This window comes from Bos indicus x Bos taurus, chromosome 2 (genome assembly GCF_003369695.1).
Source record: "Bos indicus x Bos taurus breed Angus x Brahman F1 hybrid chromosome 2, Bos_hybrid_MaternalHap_v2.0, whole genome shotgun sequence".
Taxonomy (NCBI): domain Eukaryota; kingdom Metazoa; phylum Chordata; class Mammalia; order Artiodactyla; family Bovidae; genus Bos; species Bos indicus x Bos taurus.
In genome coordinates, this window is record NC_040077.1 from 58,489,157 (window position 1) to 58,500,187 (window position 11,031).

The 11,031-nt window shown below is 41.0% G+C and overlaps 1 protein-coding gene across 4 annotated transcripts in view; it reads right to left on the minus strand.

The window, feature by feature from the left end:
* Nucleotides 1-9,957, minus strand: part of SPOPL (speckle type BTB/POZ protein like) — a 52,989-nt gene extending 43,032 nt beyond the window's left edge. For 2 of the 4 annotated variants that reach the window (XM_027561724.1, XM_027561726.1), the window contains exon 1: nt 9,729-9,957. The gene's annotated coding sequence lies outside the window, so the exon portion shown is untranslated. The remainder of the gene's footprint in view (nt 1-9,728) is intronic. The other 2 variants (XM_027561723.1, XM_027561725.1) reach the window with 2 other exon arrangements.
* Between the last annotated feature and the right edge of the window lie 1,074 nt (nt 9,958-11,031).

Sequence of the window (11,031 nt, forward strand, 5' to 3'; positions counted from 1 at the left end):
GAGTGTAAAACAAAAAGAAATAAAAACAAGGCAAAAGTGGGAAAAGGGGAAATACCAAGAAGCTCAAAGGAAGGGCTTATTTTTACATCAGGGTAAATGACAAGACTTTAAATCTCAAATGAAGCAACAAGGAACTTCTCCGGTGGTCCACTGGCTGAGAGCCCACCTGCCAATGCACAGGACATGAATTTGATCCCTGGTCCAGGAAGATCCCATATGGCACAGAGCAACTAAGCCCAGGCCCAGGAAGATCCCATATGCCACAGAGCAACTAAGCCCACGTGCTGCAACCACTGAATCCTGTGCACCTAGAGCCTATGCTCCCCAACAAGAAAAGCCACTGCAGTGAGAAGCCCATACACTGCAAACAGAGTGTAGCCCCCTCAACTAGAGCGAGCCCTGGCTCAAGAAGGAACACCCAGTGCAGCCAAAAAGAAAGAAATAAACCTAAAAAAATATGAAGCAATAGGAACTTCTCTGGCAGTACAGAGGTTAAAACTGTGCTTCCAATGCTGGGGGGGCGGGAGCACGGGTTTGATCCCTGGTCGGGGAAGTAGGATCCCACATGCCACCTGGTACGGCCAAAAAAAAAAAAGTGAAGCAACAAAATCACGTACATATTAAAACTTCTAAAATAAAAACTGCCTCATATATAAAAATAAAAACTTTTCCTCCATATATTTCACAGTGCAGAAGCCAGATGTCTTAAATACAGTTCTTTAATATTGAAACTCTTAAAAACATTTCTGAATGAATTCCTTATGAGGTTGACAGGAATCACAAGTATATAACAGGTTATATTTAAGACATCTGTCACAGCACATCAATATTCTGATTAAATATGTCATAACAGAAAGGAAAGCGGATTTCACTGAATCCTTATACAGTGGTATTATTTTTATGAATTTAAGTATCAAAATCGTCAAGACTGCAATCTTACGAATACATTAGACTTTCAAAGACAAATTAGTAAAATACTTTTAATCTCTGTTGTATGCACAAAATAATAATGAACTATTAGATCCTTTCCCCCTTCCTTTTAAGCATCTCCTTATTCTTAGATTAAGAATAAGAATCTTATTTAACTGTTTTTAATTAACCAACATTTACACAAAGTGATTTATGTGGAAAGCATTACTCTAAATGTAAATAAAACTCATTTGGTTCTTATAACAACTCTTACAAGGTAGGTACGGTGATCCTTTCCATTTTACAGATAAGAACACTGAGACAGAGACGCTAAGTAACCTACCTAAAGTCAGATAGCTATTAAAAAGCAGACTGGATGCACTCTTAACTTCTATGCTATACTGTCTAGAGATCTCTGAGGTAAAGTAAAACTAAATTTATCCTGACTTCACTTGATGTTGGGAGGCTAGTTATGTTGATGATCTTGGGTGATAACCACAAAGTGAAATAGCACTAACGGCACATTTCACAAATTCTAAGATACCCATCTTTTTATATACATATATTTTAGTATGTCTGAAACTGATAGCATTTTACAACTGCAACTGACAGTGCTCTCTCTCTGGCACACATAAAACAACAGTGCATCTGGTAACTGCTGGCAAGTACACTTCAAAAGCTGTGGCCCTCATGGGTTAGTGCTAAGTAAGTAAGACAAAATATCTAAATTACCTCACAGGTCTGGTACAGGGGCTTTAAAAAGGGTATTTCTTCCCCAAAATGATCTATGACAAAATTCCAGGTAAACGTAAGGTAAATTCCACTGGAGTAAGTTGTCACTTTCTCAGGCCCACATTGAACTAACCTGGTTATATACTGCTAGGAAAAAATAACTAGTTTCATTATACAATTTGATGAAGAAATAAAGAATTTTGGGTGGGAAAAAAGCTGGCAGCCAAAATAACAGCCAAAATGAGATACCTGAGAAAATAAAATCAACAGGAAAGCATAAATCAAGATACCTCACCAGTACCACTTGATTCAAGCCAGTTCTCAAACGCCACTGATAAAAATGCTCACCTAAGTTTCTTCAGTTTTTTAAAAAATATACCTTGAATGCAACCAGAACTGATCAAATACGCTCAGTGTATGCCCATGCCCTACTTGAACTACTCTAACAAAACTGGACATGTTAAACTTAATGGCCATATTGCATAGCTAACTGCTTAACAAAGGTTTAAACTGATCCTAAGAGTGGCCACCAAAAAAATTTAAATAAAGTTCAATTCATTCAGGACTTCCCTGGTGGTAAAGTGCATAGGAATCTGCCTGCCAAAACAAGGGAAATGGGTTTGATCCCTGATCTGGGAGGATTCCACAAGCTGCGGAGCAATTAAGCCCCTGCACCATAACTACTGAGCCCCCAACTCTCGAGCCGGAAAGCTGAAATTATTGAGTCCATGTGCTGCAACGAGCGAAGCCCGTGTGCCTAGGGCCTGTGCTTCACACCAAGAAAAGCCACCAATGAGAAGCCCACACACTGCAACCAAGAGTAGCTCCACTTGCTTTAACTAGAGAAAGCCCACACACAGCAAAAAAGAACTAGTGTAGTCCATAAACAAATGTTTTTTAAAAATTCAATTTATTTAAATATTCCTGTCAATATTTGCCTTGATAATTTCAGGATGAATAATGTTCAATTTTTTCTTTGTCTGCTTTTGTCTTAGTGGTTAAAGCTACCTTTCAGGGTAATTTCCCACTAAAACACCAAAACTGCATCCAGATTACAACTAAAAAATTCAATTAAAAAAAAACCCAACTGTACACTTTACCTTAAAAATCACTTAATTTTGATAGGGCAGGAGGGAAATGAACTTTCACAAAACTGAAAATTTGTTCTGTAAATATACCCAGACAGGAAACAATGGCATCTTCTTTAATGGTGTATTAAATTTCAAATAAGATTTTAAAAGCCTCATACTACTTTTCAGTTACACTACAACCTCTGAGATACTGCATCACCTAATAGCAGAGTGAAACCTCTCTTCTTTTGTATCTGTTATTCTTAATTATTTTATTCCTATATTACTTATGCTTTAAGTGTATAAACAACCTATCCCAGCCATAGTTTGAGGCAATGCTATTTTATATCTGTAGATCAAATTTTTAAAAAACTATTTTTTATGTATGTAAAGTTCTATTTCACATAGTTATATAATTCAGAATTTAATGCTAATAATTATCCTGTCCTCATTTAGAACATGTAGGTAAGTCTGAAGAATATCTGAAGAGTTCTACATATGTATATATAAATAAAAGACTTGGGAAAGTGTACCTGTAAGAACCATAATATACAAAAAATATATAGTTGTCGTACAAGAATTTATTAAGATTTAAAAAACTAAAAGCCAGGGAGAAGAGGAGCAAAAGACAGTAGGAACTAATAAAAGCACTTTTTTTTAAGTTACAATTTTCTTAATATAAAATGGAAGGAAGACTACCTTAGCAGATTAGAATAATCTAATGATGTTTCTACAAAAACTTAAGAAAGGTTATCAGAAGCAAAATTTTTGATAGAGACTATCCTGTTTTTTTTAAAACAGATGTCTTCTAGAACCTTTATTTACTGTGTTGGTAAACCATAAAGAAGGCTGAGTGTCGAAGAATTGATGCTTTCGAACTGTGTTGCTGGAGAAGACGCTTTCAAGTCCCTTGGACCGCAAGGAGATCAAACCAGTCAATCCTAAAGGAAACCAATCCTGAATATTCACTGGAAAAGAGCTCCCTGATGCTGGCAAAAGAAGAGGACGGCAGAGGATGAGATGGTTGATGTAACAGGCATGAACTTGAGCAAACTCTGGGAGATAGTGGAGGACAGGGGAGCCTTGTATGCTGCAGTTCATGGGGTTGCAAAGAGTCAGTATTTCAATACTTTGGCCACCTGATGTGAAGAACTGACACACTTGCAAAGACCCTGATGCTGGGAAAGATTGAAGGCAGGAGAAGAGGACGACAGAGGATAAGATGGTTGGATGGCATCACCTACTCAATGGACATGAGTTTGAGTAAACTCTGGGAATTGGTGAGGGACAGGGAGGCCTGGTGTGCTGCAGTCCATGGGGTTGAGTCAGACACGACTGAGTGAACTGAAATCAAAGAGGCAGACTCAACTTAGTGACTGAACAACAACAAAGCCCATTTTAACATAATTTCTCTTTCTAATACACTTGTTTCTTGTCAACTAAGGTTTTGCCAATTACAACATTCTTTGTGAAGGAATCCCTGAAAATAAACTGTGTTCTACTATGATGTAACCATTTAGACTATCTAAAATAGCATTTACGGTATCAGGGGACTGCTATTATTCCACTGAGACCCAAAGTATGATCACTGACCATATATCTGATGGATAGGAGTAAACTCCTAGCAATCCTTACCAAGGCCTTAATTTTAATTCTCTAAATTTGAGAAAAAGTTGTATGTATAAAATTTCTCCCATCCAAAAAAGAAAACCATTAAAATATAACCAAAATATTCAAGTTATACTATCAGTTACTTAATGATCCTATAAATATAGGTTATAAAATATAAAGCTAACCAGCAAAAACAAAACACCACCTAGGACAATAACAAAGAAAATCCTTATGTTTTGAAAGTATTCAGAAGCTATCTCCGTGCTTGGTGGCTAAATAGGTAGTGATGATATTAATCAAAACAGCAAACAGAAAGATGTTCAAGTTCAAGAAACAAACTTCTGGATGGTATGGCCAAACTCTCTCATCTACCACCCATACGTGACGGCCACAATCCCTTGCCTTTGCAAGCTTTCAAAATAAACTCCTCTACCCCTGCATTGCCCTTTCCATCCCTCCATTTGTCCTTCCAAAATGTACTGCCCAATGGTCTACTTTCTTTTGAAAGCTTTCCCTAAGGCACCTTCTCTCTGCTTACAAGGCAACCTGAATAAACTGCTATGATAGCACTAATCACACTACACAACATTTAACTGTCCACTGCCCCTAGACTCTGAGGTCTAAGTGAATTTCGAAAACTCTAATAATAGTTAATACTTGATAAATAGTACTTAAAAACTATATTCTATTTGAATATATTCTAAATGAATGAATGAATGAGTTTGAGATGCTTATAGAACACCCAGATAGTGATAAACAGAAACATGGCTCTGAGCTCAGGAAGGAAGACATGGCTCATGTTATAGATAACATTTTACCCTAAATCTGTAACTGTTGCTTTGGCAGACAGTTAAATGAACAAAATTCAAAAAACAAAAAACAAAATTCATAATCAAATAGTTAATGGACGGACAGGCAACCGAGACATAAAATGTTTTGCCCATAAAATACAATGTGTACTCTTTGTTGTTGTTTAAGTCATTAGGTCACGTCTCACTCTTTTGTGACCCCATGAACTGCAGCCCACCAGGCTCCTGTGTCCATAGGATTTCCCAGGCAAGCATACTGAAGTGGGTTAACCATTTCCTTCTCCAGGGGATCTTCCTGACCCACAGATCAAACCTGCATCTCCCATATTGGTAGGTGGATTCTCTACCACTGAGCCACCAGGGAAGCCCTGTGTTCTAATTTCCAACTTAATTGATTTCTCAGCTTCAATCAACATAGATTAGCCACACCCTCCTTTTTTGGTCTATTGCCTTGGCTTCAGTGTTGCTAAGGAAAATCTCCTTCAACCTCTGGCTATATCTTCTCTGTCCCCTTTGCTCCATTTCTTCTTCTCAATGTTAAATACTGAAGAGTCGTAGGGGGCCACATTCCTTTATCTTCTCTATGTACTTTCTGCTTAGGCAATCTCATCCCCCACCTTCCACATTAAGACATCCATTAACAGCTATATACTGATTATTCCCCACTGAACTACAATCAGCATGTCCTCTATTACCAGAAACTAACACAAAACTGCTCTCCTCTCCCCAGTATTCCCCTGTATTAGGCACAAGAACCACCAACCCTGGAAATCAGCCTTCTCCTCTCCTTAGACCTCCAAATCGAATCCACCACCTAATTCTATTAACTTTACTTCTCAAATATTTGTCGAATTCAGCTACTTTATCACTGCCAAGTCTGGACCAAGATTTCATTACCTTTTGCTTAAATTACAAAAATAGCTGAATTCAGTTCTGCTCAAAGTGTGATTTGTAGACCCATACTGATCCACAAACTCTGTTACTGGTGTGACACAAGGTAAATACAGCAACAGAGAGCACTCAGAAATTTTTAGAGCAATTTGACAGACACTGCCACAATATCCATTTTATTGTACATTACCAAAATACCACACAAACTATAAAGTAAAACAAAACAAAACAGATCCTTTACCGCAGATAAGTTTGAGAAGCACTGGCCTAACTGGTCTCCTTGCTTTTACTATTGCTTATCTCCAATACGTCCTCAACAGAGCGGCCAAGTGATGGTTTTAAAGCAAAAATTTAAGCAACTTATTCAGCTGTTTGACATTCTCCAATGGCTTCCCACTACCCCTAGGATTAATTACAAAAGACAGGTAAACCCCACTGCTGAGATTTTTACAAAATAAATTTTTTTTTCCAGAAAGGTGAAGAATCTTGTTTAAAGTAACCAACGAAGAACTGGAAGATCTGAGAGGCAACAAAGGATAATAGACTCTACAACCATATGACCTGGCTCCACTGCTTACTTAGGCTGTGTGATTTTGTGGAAGTAATCTGATTCTCAGGTTCCTTATTTGTGAAATGGAAATATAATTAAGGCTCTTCAAAGGGGGATTGTTGAGGTTTAAACAAGTTAATATATATAAATCATTTGAAAGAATGGCTGGCCCAGTGCTTTAGAAGTATTAGTGATTATCATTATCTTTAACATTTTACTAGCGCTCTTAGAAGATAATTTTATCTTCTTGCTTGCTTATTGTCTGTCAGTGCCACATTAAGATATAAATTACAAAAAAAAAAAAAAAGTCCGTATTATTATTCTCTAATAGAACTTTTCTCAGAGGACTTAAACCCTACAGAAACTGAGTTAAGTGACTATTTCCTCAGTTCTTTCTCCAGCATAGGGCAGAGCTAGCACCAATCTAGGTGCATTGAAGAGCAGTTTAATTCATTACATACTTCGGATGCTTTAGAGCAATAGGGCCTGATAGTTACTGGAACCCCTGCTGAAAAGGGCTGCTCTTTTGTATTCCCCAAAGTCTGGCATGATGTATGCTATGCTATGCTATGCTAAGTCACTTCAGTTGTGTCCGACTCTGTGTGACCCCATAGACGGTAGCCTACCAGGCTCCCCCGTCCCTGGGATTCTCCTGGCAAGAACACTGGAGTGGGTTGCCATTTCCTTCTCCAATGCATGAGATGAAAAGTGAAAGCGAAGTTGCCTAGTTGTGTCCGACTCTTAGCGACCCCATGGACTGCATGATGTAGGTGCTCATTAAATATTTTTGGAAAGAATGGTTCTTTTCAAAACCAAAGGAATAGTGCTTAGCACAAAGTAGCTACTAATTGTTAATTTCATTCCACCCCTTCAAAGTTTCTATGAACTTTAAAAGTATGATTCTACCAGATTCATTTTTCTTGAACTGGGGGAGTCTATATTATTTAAAGCCAAAAATGCAGAATACAGACAGTAGGAAAGCCAAGAAATAGAAACCAATGTTGGCAGGAACTATGTGGAAACAGTAAGAGGTGGAAGATAGGTAGAATTTGGATATGCAGGGGAAAGAGCAAAGGTTATTCTAGGTCAAGGAATAGCATAAGCAGCAGAGGCAGTGTCACCCAAAGTTTAAAGAACATTCCATTGGTGATACAAAAAAAAAAAAATTTTAAGCTATACATAGGCAAAATATTTGAAAGTTCCATATGCACATGTTTTTATGTGTAATTAGGACAGCAAATTGTGATTCCAAACTTTTACTACTTATAACAACATTAAGTTAACAGAACTTATTTGGACTTTTCAAAGAAGTGAGTTGTTTGAAAAAAGTATCAAGAAAACAATGCACAGGAAGCGAGCAAATATGACAAAATTAGTCAGGATTTTAAAGAGTAAAACTTGGGGAACATTAAGACACAGTCATGTGAATAAAACCCGTCAACAAGAGAAAAGCAATGTCTTCTGAATGAAGCCAAAGCTCTAGCCTTAGTAGCAATTCAACATAAAGGACAAGCAGGTATGAAGTATCTTATCAGTTTTGAGTATTTAATTTTCCTCAGTAAAATCCTCATTTTTCCCTATGATAAATATGCTGCACAATTTCAGTTACTCCCAAAACAAAGATAATTTTAAATTTCCAAATAGATAACTTGAAAATGATACAACGTATAGCCTGGTAACTTACCTGAAAATAAGGAGCTAAAACTATACTCTTCACACCAGAAGGAACTACTTTATACAGAAACAAAATATGAATCATACCTACATCAAAAAAGCTGTTAAAATAAAAAAAGCAAAAGACAGCTTTCCTTCCCTCCACTTCCTCTCTCAAAATTAACCTACCAATAGCCAAATCAAGCTAAGAAATGATGATAAAGAACACTTATTGAACTTTTATCAGGCACTGTTGTATCTTACCTGAATTAAGTTATGCAATTATCACCACCATTTTATGAAGTACACTCCTATCCACATTCTACAACTGTAAGAATATGAGGCACCAAGAGATTAAATAACTTGCTCAAGGCCAGATATGGTAGATGGAAAGGCAGGGATTTAGATCCTGACAGTTCAGTTAGAGTCTGAGTTCTTAAGCACTGGACACCATTTATCTCAAAATAGTAGGATGATAATTCGAAATATTCCACCTTCCCCATTATGACAGGAGAGATGTAATGCTTCAAAGTATGAACTTTTTTATTAGTTAAATTTCCAGTCTAAGAAACAGGAGGTTCATCAGTTTTATGGAAAAACTAGGAAGATGAGTATTATAATGAAATAATATAGGCCCAGTAGTCTTTTAAATACAAAGCACCAGAAGCTTCAGAAGTCTGGCTGTGAAAGACACTATTCACAGAGAAAGATGCCAAAAGTTGGGATAAGCAGAAGGTGAATCCTATTTCTACTCGACCTACTGCTTTGAAGGAGAAAATCCTGCCCATCCCCTTGCCTTTCTGTAATTCAGTTACACAAATGCATAGATTCAAGAGTGAGGGGAAATGATGGCAGAGGGAGCAGAAAGATGGTAAGTCAGGACGTCGTGGACCCTGACCCGCAGAGTCCGTCTGATGTCCCTGGTGAGAGAGAATTCTGAGAGGGCAATGCATATCTGGGGGTAGGGAGATTGAGGGCAGGGCCACCAGGGTGGAGGCACCGAGAGGTCCGGCTGGAGAGCTGAGAATTCATCGTGAAACGGGGTAATGGAGATACTTTCAAGTGTATATACTTTTCGGATAAGGAGGTATGGACGTGAACGCGGGGGTGGAGGGCAGTTTCTCGCTCTAGGCAGGACTCAGGGTGGGGAAACAGACAAGGTATTAAAGGGCGGGCGCGGAGGTCTACAGTTTATAAAGGGGGGAGACTGGGCCAGGCAAAGGGGCAAGGCTTGCGGAGGAAGGTCGGGGGGATCCTGATAAAAGGAAGCAGGGAGTCAATGGGGGAGGGGATGATTCCCAGGGGAAGTAGACACTCGAGAGGTTAGGGAGGTCCGGGGGACGGGAGGCACACCTCAGGAGCGGGGGTCCTGGGCCGAGGAAGAGGAGGGTGCCGAGATGCGGGAGGAGGCCGCTGGGTTCCAGTGCAGGTGAGTCCCAGGGAAGAGCGGGGAGCAAGCGACCACCGCTGTGGCCGGGACCGCGGCGGGGGAGGGGCACCTACCCGGACGTGAGGGGTAGCGGCGGGCAGTCCCAGCGGCGGCTCCTCTCCGGCTGAGGTGATGGCGGCGAGTCCCTGTGGCGACCGCCTCCGCCGAGCCGCATCCCTCCTCCCCAGTCCGCCCTTCTCCCCTGTCTCCCGCTCCTAAACTTCTTCCCCGGGATAAACAAACCCGCCGCCAGGGGCGGCCGCCTCCGCCGCTCCCGCCCCCACGCAGCCCCCCCACTCCGGGCCCGTCCGGGCCCCGGCTTCCGAGTTGCGACTCCAGCCCCAGCCCTAGCCCGCGAGCGCGCGTGCGCGCGGCGGCGGCGGCTCGCGAGGCAGTCCCTCCCTCCCTCCCTTCTGCGCCGAGCACTTCCGGCCCGGGCCGGATCCGCCGCCGTGGTTTGAATGTAGCCGGCGCCGTTTGCGCCGGGCACTGGCCCTCAGCCTGCCGCGCTCCACATCCCCGGCCGAGCCTCGCCTGGTAGGGACTCCCCCGCTTCAGTGCAGCATAAAACTTTTCTAAAAAACTCACTGGTCCCCCCTAACAGCTTATCTAATTGACCTAGGGTCAGTGTGAGAGGCGGCTGCTGTTTTCTGCGCACTGTTTTCTTAGGGCTGTACCAGGCTGAAAAGCCAAGATACAATTTGTACCGATCGCTCAGAACTAAATGTGAGCTCAGAAGTATATGACTTCCTAAAACAAAAACAGCAGTATGGAGACTTCCCGGGCGGTCCAGTAGTTAAGACTCTGCGCTTCCACTGCAGGGGGCGCGGGTTCCATCCCTGGTGAAGAACTAAGTTCCCGCAAGCCACTCAGTGCGGCCAAAAGGGAAAAACAGCAACAACAAAACAGGAGTATACAATCTCTTAATAGGGATAAAGACAACAGTCTGGTAGGCAAATGAAGTGCCACGGTGGAAGCGTTTTTCCATAGGAGGAGATGAGCCGTAACTTATCAGGCTTAGGAAGGGAGGGGGTCCGCCCAGGGGCGGCTGAAGGATGCTTGAGAAGCATAGCAGAGCAGGAGGCATCCAGAGACTGGACGTTGGTAAACAGAGCTATAGCTAAGCAAATGTCTTAAGAGATGAGGTGACTGCCTCATGGAGTTCAGAGAATGTAATCTTATTTATGTATTTAACACAAAAAACGTGCGTGGAATACAAGCAGCTCTAGCCAGATTTTCAGAAAGGAGAAAAGATCAGCATAATCAGGTCTCAAAGTTGCCTTAGGCAAAGAGTTAAAAAACAGAATCCCTGGGTCTGGAAGATCCCCTGGAGAAGGAAATGGCAATCCTCTCCAGTACTATTGCCTGGAAAATCCC